Below are 13,100 nucleotides of genomic sequence, written 5' to 3'. Positions count from 1 at the left end.
TCGTGGCTGATTGTCCACAATCAATAACCCGTGCCTGCCTTACCTCATATCCCTTGATTTCACTAGCCCCAAGAGCTCTATCTAACTCTCTCTTAAATCCATCCAGTGATTTGGCTTCCACTGCCCTCTGTGGCAGAGAATTCCACAAATTCACAACTCTCTGGGTGAAAAAGTTCCTTCTCATCTCAGTTTTAAATGGCCTCCCCTTTATTCTTAGACTGTGGCCCTTGGTTCTGGATGAGAGATGAGAGGGGTTCTTATGGAAAGGTATAAAATTATAAAAGGACTGGACAAGCTAGATGCAGGGAAAATGTTCCCAGTTTGGGGAGTCCAGAACCAGGGGCCACAGTCTAAGAATAAAGGGGAGGTCATTTAAAACTAAGGTGAAAAAAACCTTTTTACCCAGAGAGTTGTGAATTTGTGGAATTATCGGCCACTGAAGGCAGTGGAGGCCAATTCACTGGATGAATTTAAAAGAGAGTTAGATAGAGCTCTAGTGGCAAGTGGAATGAATGTATATCTTGAAGGCAGGCACAGGTTACTGATTGTGGATGATCAGCCATGATCACAATGAATGGCGGTGCTGGCTCGAAGGACCCAATGGCCTCCTCCTGCACTTATTTTCTATGTTAAACTCCGAGCAGACAGTACCCGTAGTCGGGATCGAACCCGAGTCTCCCGCGCAGTTATAAGGCAACGCTACCGTTGCGTCACCGTGCGGACTACAGTGAGTGTGGCAATAAGAGCAAATGTGAGTGTGGGAGAGATGAAGGATATGTCTGTGTGCGTGTGCGTATGCGTATAATTAACGGGATTGTATTATTGGCGACCCAATGGGAGAAATGGAGCAAGTGTGTTGGAGGGACTTGGAAAAAGGGAGAGAATCTGGTGAAATAAAGAGAGTGGCTGTGGCGTAGCAGAGAATGAACATGGGATGGATGGGGAGAAAGATTATTGGCAGAGGAAGGATGAATCTGGCCAGAGTGATTATCGGATTGAAAGGAATGGGAAGAGAACGGGGACGTGTGCCAGGGATGGGGAGAGAGTGTGTGTGTGAGGACAATGACGGAGAGATTCAGTGTGGGTGAACATACAGATTGGTTGATGGGGAGAGTGTGTATGAGAGGACAATGACGGAGAGATTCAGTGTGGGTGAACATACAGATTGATTGATGGGGGGAGAGTGTGTATGAGAGGACAATGACGGAGAGATTCAGTGTGGGTGAACAAAGAGTAAGTGTAGGACATTCAGAGACTGTGAATATGGGAATTACGGAGATTGGGAATCCAATATTGGAGAGATTAAAATCACACACGACAAAAAACCCTGGGTCATAGAGTCCCAGAGTCAGAGAGACATAGAGTCATAGAGTATTTTTTTTAATTAAAAAAAAATTTTTAAATCAAAAAATATTTATTCAAATATTAAAATAATATATACAATACAATAAAACCAAAACAGAACCCACCACCAGAATATTATACAAACAAATATACCAATTGGAACTATTATACAATTATATTACAATCCCCATCCAGGATACATCCAGAGTCATAGAGTCATGGAGTGATACAGTGTGGAAACAGGCCCCTCGACCCAACTCGCCCACACCGGGCAACAATGTCCCAGCTACCCTAATCCCACTTGCCTGCGCTTGGTCCATAACCCTCCAAACTTGTCCTATCCAAGTACCTGTCTAACTATTTCTTAAACGATGGGATAGTCCCAGCCTTAACAACCTCCGCTGGCAGCTTGTTCCATACACCCACCACCCTCTGTGTGAAAGACTATGTCCATCTACCCGATATATTCCTCTCGTGATCTCCTCTCATCCTCCTACGCTCCATGAAATGGAGACCCAGTCTACTTAACCTCGCCCTATAGCTCACACCCTCTCGTCCTGGTAACATCCTCGTAAATCTTTTCTGAACCCTTTCAAGCTTGACAATATCTTTCCTATAACAAGGTGCCCAGAACTGAACACAATATTCTAAATGCGATCTCACCAACATCTTATACAACTGCAACATGACTTCCCAACTTCTATACTCAATACCCTGACTGGTGAAGGCCAAAGTGCCAAAAGGCCTTTGACCATCTGCGACTCGACCTTCAAGGAACCATGCACTTGTACTCCTAGATCTCTCTGATCATCAACACTACCCAGAGGCCTACCATTTGCTGTGTAAGTCCTGCCCTTGTTCAACGTCCCAAAATGCAACACCTCACACTTTTCTGTATTAAATCCATCAACCATTCCCCCACCCACCTGGCCAATCGATCCAGATCCTGCTGCAATCGTTCACAACCATCTTCACTACCTGAAAAACCACTAACTTTTGTATCATCAGCAAACTTGCTAATCGTGCCCTGTATGTTCTCATCCAAATCATTGATGTAGATGACAAACAGTAACGGCCCAGGACCGAACCTTGTAGCACACCACTAGTCAGGCTTCCATTCTGAGAAGAATCAGCCTCTGCTTCCACCATCACCCTCTGCTTCCTTCCATGGAGCCAATTTGCTATATATTCAGCTATCTTTCCTTGGATTCCATGAGATCTAACCTTCCAGAGCAGCCTAACATGCGGCACCTTGCCGAATGCCTTACTGAAGTCCATGTACACATCATCTACAGCTCTGCCTTCACCAACCTTTTTGCTCACGTCTGCAAAATAATCAATCAGATTTGTGAGACACGACCTCCATGTACAAAACCATGCTGACTGTCCCTAATCAGCCCTTGTCCGTCCAAATGCCTGTATATCCTATCCATCAGAATACTCTCCAGTAACTTACCAACTACAGATGTTAAGCTCACCGGCCTATAGTTCCCAGCATTTTCCCTGCAGCCCTTTTTGAAAAGAGGCACAAAATGTACCACCTCCAGTCTCCTGTATTTAAGGACGACTCGTATATTTCAACCAGGGCTCCCGCAATTTCCTCTCTAGTTTCCCGCAATGACTTCGGATATGTCTGACTAGGCCCCGGAGATTCGTCTACCTTCAAACACGACAGTACCTTCAGTACTTCCTCGACGGTAACCCTGGCTGCTCTCATGACACTTCCAGTGACTACAATTTCCTCCGTTTAATGTCTTTCTCGGTAAATACAGAGGAGAAATACTCGTTGAGTGGCTCCACACAGAGGTGGCCGCTTTTATTCCTGAGAAGTCTCACTCTCTCTCTAGTTACCCTTTTCCCCCTTGTATTTATAAAATCTTTTGGGATTGTCTTTTATGCTACCCGCCAAAGCAATCTCCTGGACCCTTTTTGCCCTTCTGTTCTCATTTTTGAGTTTGCTCCTTAGTTCCCGAAACTCCTCCAGGGATGCCTATTTCTATCCCATGCATCCTTCTTGTTTTGACCAACGTATCGATTCCCTGTGGTTCTTGTCTGCATATCTGATCTTTTATCTCCCGCTGGCCATTCTGAATGTAGGATGGATAGGAATCGTAAGCATGTGATGTGGAGTCAATACGCGTGGGGGAGGCTGCGAGAAGGTGAGTGAGTGTGAGAGGGACAGAGAGAATTAACGTTGGAGGGATGGGGAGAGGGATTCTTAGCAAAGGGGAGACCTTTCAGATATGGCAAATGTGCAGTGGGCGTGTGGTATAGAGAGTGAGTGTGGTCGTGACGAGCATGCGTGTGGGAGAGAACGAGGGAGAAGTGATTGAGTGTCAGAAGGATAGAGGTTGTGAATGTCATAGGGTCGGGGTGAGTGCATTTAGGGAAGACGGAGAGCATAAATGTTGGAGTGATAGGGTTGGAGGGACCGAGTGTGGGAGAGGGTGATCGAGTGTGGGAGAGAGTGATCGTTGGAGGTAGGGCGGGAGTGATTCTTGGCAGTGAATCACTGCAGATTGGATGAATGGGCAGAGTGAGCGTGGGCTGGAGAGTGTGTGTTTGAACTGGTTGGAGATTATGAGAGAGTACAATTAGGATTATGGAAGAGAGGCAGGGAAATAGTATAGGAGATTGTGATTGGAGACCATAAGAGTTAGTGTGGGACGGATGAAAATAGTGAGTGTGGGAGGGATAGAGAGAGTGTGTGGTAGAAATAAAGTGTGGGAGAGGTGGTGAGAATAAGTGTGACAGCAACAGAAAGTAAATATGGCAGTGAAAGAGGGTGAGAGTGTGTGGGAGATGGAGAGAGTACGTGCATCAGCGAGGGAGAGTGAGTGTGGGATGCACGGAGAGGTTTGGTGTGGGAGAGAGTGAATGTGGGATGCGAAAAGACAATAAATGTGTGAGAGCCAAATACAATATGTGTGTAATGACAGCGAGTGTGAATATGGGTGTGAGCGGGTGTATGGGAGGGACGCAGGATGTGTGGGAGAGGACAAGAACGGAGAGAGTGATTGCGGGGGCGACAGGGAAGGGGAGAGCAAGTATAGGAAGGACGGATAGTTTGGAGAATGAAGTGTGAAGAAATACAATAGGTAGGAGTGGTGTAGACTGGACGGAGAGAGTGAATGTCGGAGAGAATAAGTGGGAGAGATATGGTCGGAAGCAGTGATTGTGGAAGAGATAAGGTGGTCGTGAGAGACGAGCGTGGTAGAGGGCAGAGTGATTGTGGGAGGGGCACGGTTGGGGAATGGAAGAGACACGGTTGGGAAGAGCAACTGTACGGAGAGTGTGAGTGCGATAGAGACAGATAGAGCGAGTCAGAGAGCATCTCCGTCACCTACCTTCTCCAGAGTTGCTGGCTGACCAGCTGAGTTACTCTAGCTTTTTGTGGCTATCGGTTCAAGTCAGCATCTGCGGTTCCTTCCTCCACGGATAGAGTTTTGGACTAGATGGAATATGTAAGTGCGTTAGTGAGGGAATGTGTGGGAGTGATAAAGTCATAAAGTCGTATACTACGGAAACAGGCCCTTCATCCCAATTCGTCCATGCCGACTTGTCCGAGAGACAGAGAGAGTAAATGTGGAGGGAGAGAGTTTGTGCTTGGGATGGAGATACAATGTGCTAGGGACCGGGGCGTCAGGGTCGAACGTGCGACGGAACAAGATAGTGAGTGCAGGAAGGAAGGTGAGAGGAAATGTGGGAATGACGGGTAGACTGAGTGTGGGGTGGACAGAGAGTGTGCAGTGTGGAAGTTGCAGGGAGTGTACTTGTACGAGGGACGGGGAGAATAAGCGTGGGAGAGAGCGAGAGAGTGTGTGTGGGAGAGATGACGAAATTGTTTGCCGAGGAGATGGTGAAAGTGAATGTGGGAGATACGGAGAGTGTGAGTGTGAGAGAGATGGAAAGTGTGCCGGTTGGCGGGACGGCGAGAGTGAGTGGGTGTGACAGAAGAATGGGGATGACAGTGAGAGTGAGTGTGCGAGAGAAGGAGAGAGTGATACTTGGCAAACATGGTGTGCGGGGCTGGGATGGAACCGTACACTGCCATCTAAATTTAGCAAACTTCCAACTGTTGGGTGTCAGTCTCCAGATCGGCTTGCAGTGGCTGCAGTTAGTTTTAACTGCTTTTCCGTCCCACTGGCAAACCTCTTGCTTCAGCTGACACTTCCCTCTATCCTCGGCCAATGACCATCTCCCATTGCTTTCGGCAAGGAACAGTGCCAGCGTTTCACCAGCAACTGCCCAGCACGTCATTTGCACGGTACAGGAGGCCTTGAGATGCTCGCTGGGAATGTCAGCAGGCAGCACCCACACAAGCTCTCAAGGTGGGTATGAGCTACTTTCCACAACCACCGCAATCATCCTGGTGAAATTGCCCCCACAGCGCTATTAGGGATGGTTAGGGATGGTTCCAGGATTGAAAACGAGTAACGATCGACATTCGATATGGTTCGCAGTCAGGACATTGAGAGACATGAAGAGGAACCGCAGGCGGCAGCGATCTTGGTTTCAACCGCCCTCTTGGTGAAATAAATGCCGTCGAAGATCCCCACCGAACCTAACGTTCTTCACCTTGAATCTGCCACTTCCAAACCGAGGAAGGGTCCAGACACGAAACGTCACGTATCCACTGTATCCAGGGATGCTGCCTGGCCCGCAGAGTTACTCCAGCACTTTATGTTTTTGTTTTGCAAATCAGCATCTGCCCTCTCGTCTGACACAGCCTGTGTAATGTGGAGAGATTTCCTATCTACCCTATCTCTGTGCACCTCTATCTGGTGCTCCTTAGCCTCCGTATCTCTAGGGAGAACGGGCACAGGTGTCGCTGCGTCATTGAAATGCTCCACCACGCTTCGCACGAAGGGCCGAATGGTCTCCTCCTGCACCATTTTTCTATGTCTGAGGGAACATCCCGGTGAATTTGAAACAAAAACATGAAATACTGGAAATCTTCACCAAGTCGGACAGAAGTTGGAGATAGAAACTGTCAATGTTTCCGCACTGGGATGGCACTGGGATGGCACTGGGATGGCACTGGCACCTTTTGCCAGATACGGGAACAAGAGAGGTGAAAGTTGAGGTGCAGTTAGATTACCGTGGGAGGGTTGGTGGGGTATGTGGACAGGGTGTGGTGAAATGGGTAAATGGGGGCAGTTATTAGCCCTCACGCTACGTGGGGATATGTTCATAGTAAGATGGGGGAATAGGCCGCCGGGTTGGGTTTCTGCGTCAGCAGAATAAAAGAAACAGACAATGGAAAATGCCAGGGAAACTCAGCCAATTAGGCAGACTCTGTGGAAAGAGAACCAGCTAACGTTCCAAATGAAGGATCAAACATCAGACCTGGGTGAGGAATGAGTTGGTGAGAGTATCGGCGACGCTTGGGTGAGAGCAAGGGCGATTCTCTGGCAGAGTGAGGAGGTGGAAAGGGTGTTCCGTCTGGCGTGGACCTAACAGACGGGAACAGGTTTAATTGGCCAGAGTGTAAACGAGAGGTACGGGGAAAGATCGGGTTCTGATGCAGAAAGGAAGAAAGAGCGAGTTGCCTGAAATTCAAGTAATCAAGGGCGAATCGTGTAAATGCGTTCTGCTCCAACGGAAGACGAGGAAGTAGTCCTCGGCCCTGTAAGGTTGTAGCAGTGACAGAGATTACAGAGTGGGAGGTAAGTGGGGAAATCAACGTGGCAACATTGGGAAGATCAGGTTATCCCCTGCAGGTGAGAACAAGTGGTCCACAGAGCGGTCGCCTCAAACTCATAGAATCATAGAGCCATACACCGTGAAAACAGGTTCTCCGGCCACCACTCATCACCCTATGCGTAAACATATTACCCCTCATGATGCTACTAAACCACCACCCCCCTCCCCCAACCTTAAACCAATGCCCTCTGGTTTCGATCCTCCTACTCTGGATAAAAGACTGTGCATTTACCCTCTCGCGATCTTGTACTCATCTGTAAGAGCACCCCTCATGCACTTCAAACAATAAAGTCCGAGCCTGCTGAACCTCTCGCTATAGCCCAGGCCCTCGTGTCCTGGCAACATCTTCGTAAATCTTTTCTGCACCCTTTCCAGCTTATCACCATCTTTCCTATAACAGGGTGACCAAAGCTGAACACAATACTCTAAATGTGGTCTCACCAATGTTTTCTGCAACTTTAATATGGCTTCCCAATATCTATATTTTATTCTCTGTCTGATGAAGAGCAATGCGCCAAAAGCCTTCTTGACCACCCAATCTACTTGTGACGCCACTTTCGAGGAACGATGTGCCTGCATTCCTAGATACCACTGCTCTCCAACACTTCCCAGCGCCCTGCCATTTATTGTGAAGGCACTGCCCTGGTTTGACTTCCCACAATGCAACAGCTCGCACTTCTCTGGAACAAATTCCATCAACCATTCCTTAGGCCACCTGGCCAACCGAGCAAGATCCCGCTGCAAACATAGAAAATAGGTGCAGGAGTAGGCCATTCGGCCCTTCGAGCCTGCACCACCATTCAATATGATCATTGCTGATCATCCAACTCAGTATCCCGTACCTGCCTTCTCTCCATACCCCCTGATCCCTTTAGCCACAAGGGCCACATCTAACTCCCTCTTAAATATAGCCAATGAACTGGCCTCAACTACCTTCTGTGACAGAGAATTCCACAGATTCACCACTCTCTGTGTGAAAAAAACGTTCTCATCTCGGTCCTAAAAGATTTCCCCCTTATCCTTAAACTGTGACCCCTTGTTCTGGACTTCCCCAACATCGGGAACAATCTTCCTGCATCTAGCCTGTCCAACCCCTTAAGAATGTTGTAAGTTTCTATAAGATCCCCCTCAATCTTCTAAATTCCAGCGAGTACAAGCCGAGTCTATCCAGTCTTTCTTGATATGAAAGTCCTGCCATCCCAGGAATCAATCTGGTGAACCTTCTCTGTACTCCCTCTATGGCAAGAATGTCTTTCCTCAGATTAGGAGACCAAAACTGTAGGCAATACTCCAGGTGTGGTCTCACCAATGCCCTGTACAACTGCAGCAGAACCTCCCTGCTCCTATATTCAAATCCCCTCGCTATGAATGCCAACATACCATTCGCTTTCTTCACTGCCTGCTGCACCTGCATCCCTACTTTCAATGACTGGTGTACCACGACACCCAGGTCTCGTTGCATCTCCCCTTCTCTTAATCGGCCACCATTCAGGTAATATAAGAAAATAACTGCAGATGCTGGTACAAATCGATTTATTCCCAAAATACTGGAGTCTGAAGAAGGGTCTCGACCCGAAACGTCACCCATTCCTTCTCTCCTGAGATGCTGCCTGACCTGCTGAGTTATTCCAGCATTTTGGGAATAAACCATTCATGTAATAGTCTGCATTCCTGTTCTTGCCACCAAAGTGGATAACCTCACATTTATCCACATTATACTGCATCTGCCATGCATTTGCCCACTCACCTAACCTATCCAAGTCACGTTGCAGCCTCCTAGCATTCTCCTCACCGCTAACACTGCCCCCCCAGCTTCATGTCATCCGCAAACTTGGAGATGTTGCATTCAATTCCCTCGTCCAAATCATTAATATATATTGTAAATAACTGGGGTCCCAGCACTGAGCCTTGCGGTACCCCACTAGTCACTGCCTGCCATTCTGAAAAGGACCCGTTTATTCCTACTCTTTGCTTCCTGTCTGCCAGACAGTTCTCTATCCACATCAATACTGAACCCACAATACCGTGTGCTTTAAGTTTGCATACTAATCTTTTATGTGGGACCTTGTCGAAAGCCTTCTGGAAGTCCAGATATAACACATCCACTCGTTCTCCCTTATCCACTCTACTAGTTAGATCCTCGAAAAATTCCATAAGATTCGTCAGATATGATTTACCTTTCATAAATCCATGCTGACTTTGTCCAATAATTTCACCACTTTCCAAATGTGCTGCTATCCCATCTTTAATAACTGACTCTAGCATTTTCCCCACTACCGATGTTAGACTAACTGGTCTGTAATTCCCCGTTTTCTCTCTCCCTCCCTTTTTGAAAAGTGGGGTTACATTAGCTACCCTCCAATCCTCAGGAATTACTCCAGAATCTAAAGAGTTTTGAAAAATTATCACTAATGCATCCACTATTTCTGGGGCTACCTCCTTAAGCACTCTGGGATGCAGCCTATCTGGCCCTGGGGATTTATCGGCCTTTAATTCATTCAATGTACCTAACACCACTTCCCGACTAACCTGGATTTCACTCAGTTCCTCCATCTCATTTGACCCCCGGTCCCCTGCTATTTCCGGCAGATTATTTATGTCTTCCTTAGTGAAGACAGAACCAAAGTAGTTATTCAATTGGTCTGCCATGTCCTTGTTCCCCATGATCAATTCACCTGTTTCTGACTGCAAGGGACCTACATTTGTTTTAACTAATCTTTTTCTCTTCACATATCTATAAAAGCTTTTGCAGTCAGTTTTTATGTTCCCTGCCAGTCTTCTTTCATAATCTATTTCCCCTTTCCTAATTAAGCCCTTTGTCCTCCTCTGCTGGACTCTGAATTTCTCCCAGTCCTCTGGTATGCTGCTTTTTCTTGCTAATTTGTACGATTCATTTTTTGTTTTGATACTATCCCTGATCTCCCTTGTTAGCCACGGATGCACTCCCTTCCCTGATTTATTCTTTTGCCAAACTGGGATGAACAATTGTTGTAGTTCATCCATGCGGTCTTTTTTTTTTTTTTTTTTAAATATTTTATTTAAGTTTTAACAGAACTCATACATTATACATTATAAATTTCATAGTAAACAATAGTCACTAACTTATACCTTCGATTATACACGTATTGTTCTGTCTTTTTTTTCCCCTCCCCCCACCCCCCCCCACCCCCCCCCCCCGTTGAAAAAAAAAAAAAAAAAAAAAAAAAAAAAAAAAAGAAAGAGCAGAAGAAAGAAAGAAAGAAAGAGAGAAACCTGGAGTCCCGAGGGGGTCACTTCCGAGTAATTTCTTTTAAAATTCTTGTTAGGTAACCAAGCAATCCTGAAGTTAAATACTTCCTATTCTTAATCCTAGCTTTGCCATGAATGGGTTCCACACCTTCAAAAAGTAGTCGTATCTATTTCTCAGATTGTACGTTGCTTTTTCTAATGGGATACAACTCCGCATTTCTGCATGCCATCTTTCAAATCTTATTTCATTTTGTTCTTTCCAGGTAACCGCAACACATTTTTTTGCTACTGCTATCGATATTTTGAGAAATCTTTCCTGGTGTTTATCCAAACTTAGCTTTGGTGTTATTCCTTTTGTATCCCCTAGCAAAAACAACCTTGAATCCATTGGTATGATCTTATTCATCAATTGATCTAAAAACTTTTTTAGGTCTTGCCAGAAAGGAGTTACCTTCTGACATGCCCATGTAGAGTGTATAAAAGTGCCCACGTCTTGGTTGCATCTAAAACACCTTTCAGATGAGTTTGGTTTAAATTTATTTAATTTTTCCGGGGTTAAATATAATTGCTGCAAAAAATTATACTGTACTAAGCTGTATCTCACATTAATAGTATTTTTCATACTATCTAGGCACAGTCTTTCCCAGCTTGGTTCATCAATAGTAATATTAAGATCTGTTTCCCATCTTTGTCTTGCTTTATGCATTCCTATCTTTGAACTAGATATCTGTAGTAGTTTATACATTGATGATATAATTTTTTTAATTCCCTTGCCCTGAATCAAGGATTCGATTCCTTTAATCTGAAATAGAGACATTGAATTACCTAACTTTTCCCTTAAAAAGGATTGTAATTGGTAATAGAAAAAGATACTCTTCCCTGGAATTTGATATTTATTTCTCAATTGAGAAAATGTCAAAAAGATATTCCCTTCATAGCAATCTCCTATATTTTTAATACCCTTCTGTTCCCAGAGTTGTAGTATTTGATTATTCCAAGCAAACGGCAATAATCCATTTTTTCCTAATGGAGTTTTAGCTGTTAAAAAAAATCTTTTATCCTTAACTTTAACTGTTTTCAACAATGTATTAACTAAATGTTTTAGCAAAGGTGACTCTTTATCCTTAACTAATAGCTTCGCTTCCCATTTATATATAAATTCTTCTGGACAAGACTCTTTTATTTTATCCATTTCAATTTTAACCCATGCTGTTTTTCCACCCTCTTGATAAAAGGATGAAATAAAACTCATTTGTGCTGCCATATAATAATTTTTAAAATTTGGTAATTGCAATCCACCTAATTCAAATTTCCATGTTAACTTTTCCAGAGACACTCTTGGCATTTTACGTTTCCAAAGAAAATTCCTCACAGTTTTGTTCAATTCTTGACAAAAATTATTTGGCAAAGGTATAGGCAGTGTTGAAAATAAATACTGTATCCTCGGAAAAATATTCATCTTAATACAATTCACTCTCCCTATCAATGTAATTGGAAGATTCATCCATTTCTTCAGGTCCTCATCTATTTTTTTTATTAGTGGTTTATAATTTAATTTATACAAATTATTTAACTTATTATCTACTTTAACTCCTAAAAACTTAATGCCTTCTTTATGCCATTTAAACTGACTTTCTCTTTTACATTGATCATAATTACCTTCAACAAGAGGCATTATTTCAGTTTTATCTTTATTAATTTTATATCCTGATACTTTCCCATATTCTTCCAGTCTGAAATATAATTTTCTTAAGGATTCCAATGGTCTAGTAAGACAAATTAAGACATCATCTGCAAATAAAGTAATTTTGTGATCTTCCTGATTAACTTTAAATCCTTTAATATCTAAATCTGATCTTATTAGCTCTGCCAGAGGTTCAATGGCCAATACAAATAAAGCCGGTGACAAGGGACATCCCTGTCTACTAGATCTTTCCAAATTAAATGATTGAGAGGATTGGCCATTTGTCACCACTTTGGCTTTAGGTTGTTTATAAAGAGCTTTTACCCAGTTAATAAAACCCTTTCCTAATCCATACTTCTCTAATACTTTAAATAAAAAATCCCATTCTAACCTGTCAAACGCCTTTTCCGCATCTAAAGCAACTGCTACGCTCAGTTCCTTTCTTTTCTGTGCTAAATGTAAAATACTTATAAATCTTGCTACATTATCAGATATTTTCCTTTTTTTGACAAATCCAGTTTGGTCCTCTTTAACCAGCTTCGGTAAATATTCTGGCAATCTCCTTGCTAAAAGTTTAGCCACTATTTTATAATCTGCATTCAACAATGATATTGGTCTATAAGAAGATGCATTTAATGGGTCTTTCCCTTTTTTTTAAATTACGGTTATAATTGCCAGTGAGAAGGAGTCTGGTAATGTAGAATTTTTTTCCGCTTGATGTATCACTTCCATAAATAGTGGTAACAACAAATCTTTAAATTTTTTATAGAACTCAGGCGGGAAACCATCTTCCCCTGGAGATTTATTACTTGGTAAAGAATATAATACTTCCTCCACCTCTCTCAAAGTAAAGGAGGCATTTAGTCCCATCTGCTCCTCATTAGAGATTGTTGGTAATTGTATCTTGGATAAAAAATCATTTAACTTAATTTCATCCTTTTCAGATTCAGAATGGTACAGATTAGTGTAGAATTGCTTAAATACATCATTGATTTCTCTCGGTTTATAAGTAATAATGTTCTGATCTGTTCTAATTGAATTTATTGTTCTTGATATTTGTTCTTCTTTCAGTTGCCATGCCAATACCTTGTGCGCTCTTTCTCCTAATTCATAATATCTTTGGTTAGTTCGTAATATT

This window comes from Rhinoraja longicauda, chromosome 24 (genome assembly GCF_053455715.1).
Source record: "Rhinoraja longicauda isolate Sanriku21f chromosome 24, sRhiLon1.1, whole genome shotgun sequence".
NCBI classification, from domain to species: domain Eukaryota; kingdom Metazoa; phylum Chordata; class Chondrichthyes; order Rajiformes; family Arhynchobatidae; genus Rhinoraja; species Rhinoraja longicauda.
This window is presented reverse-complemented; position numbering follows the sequence as displayed.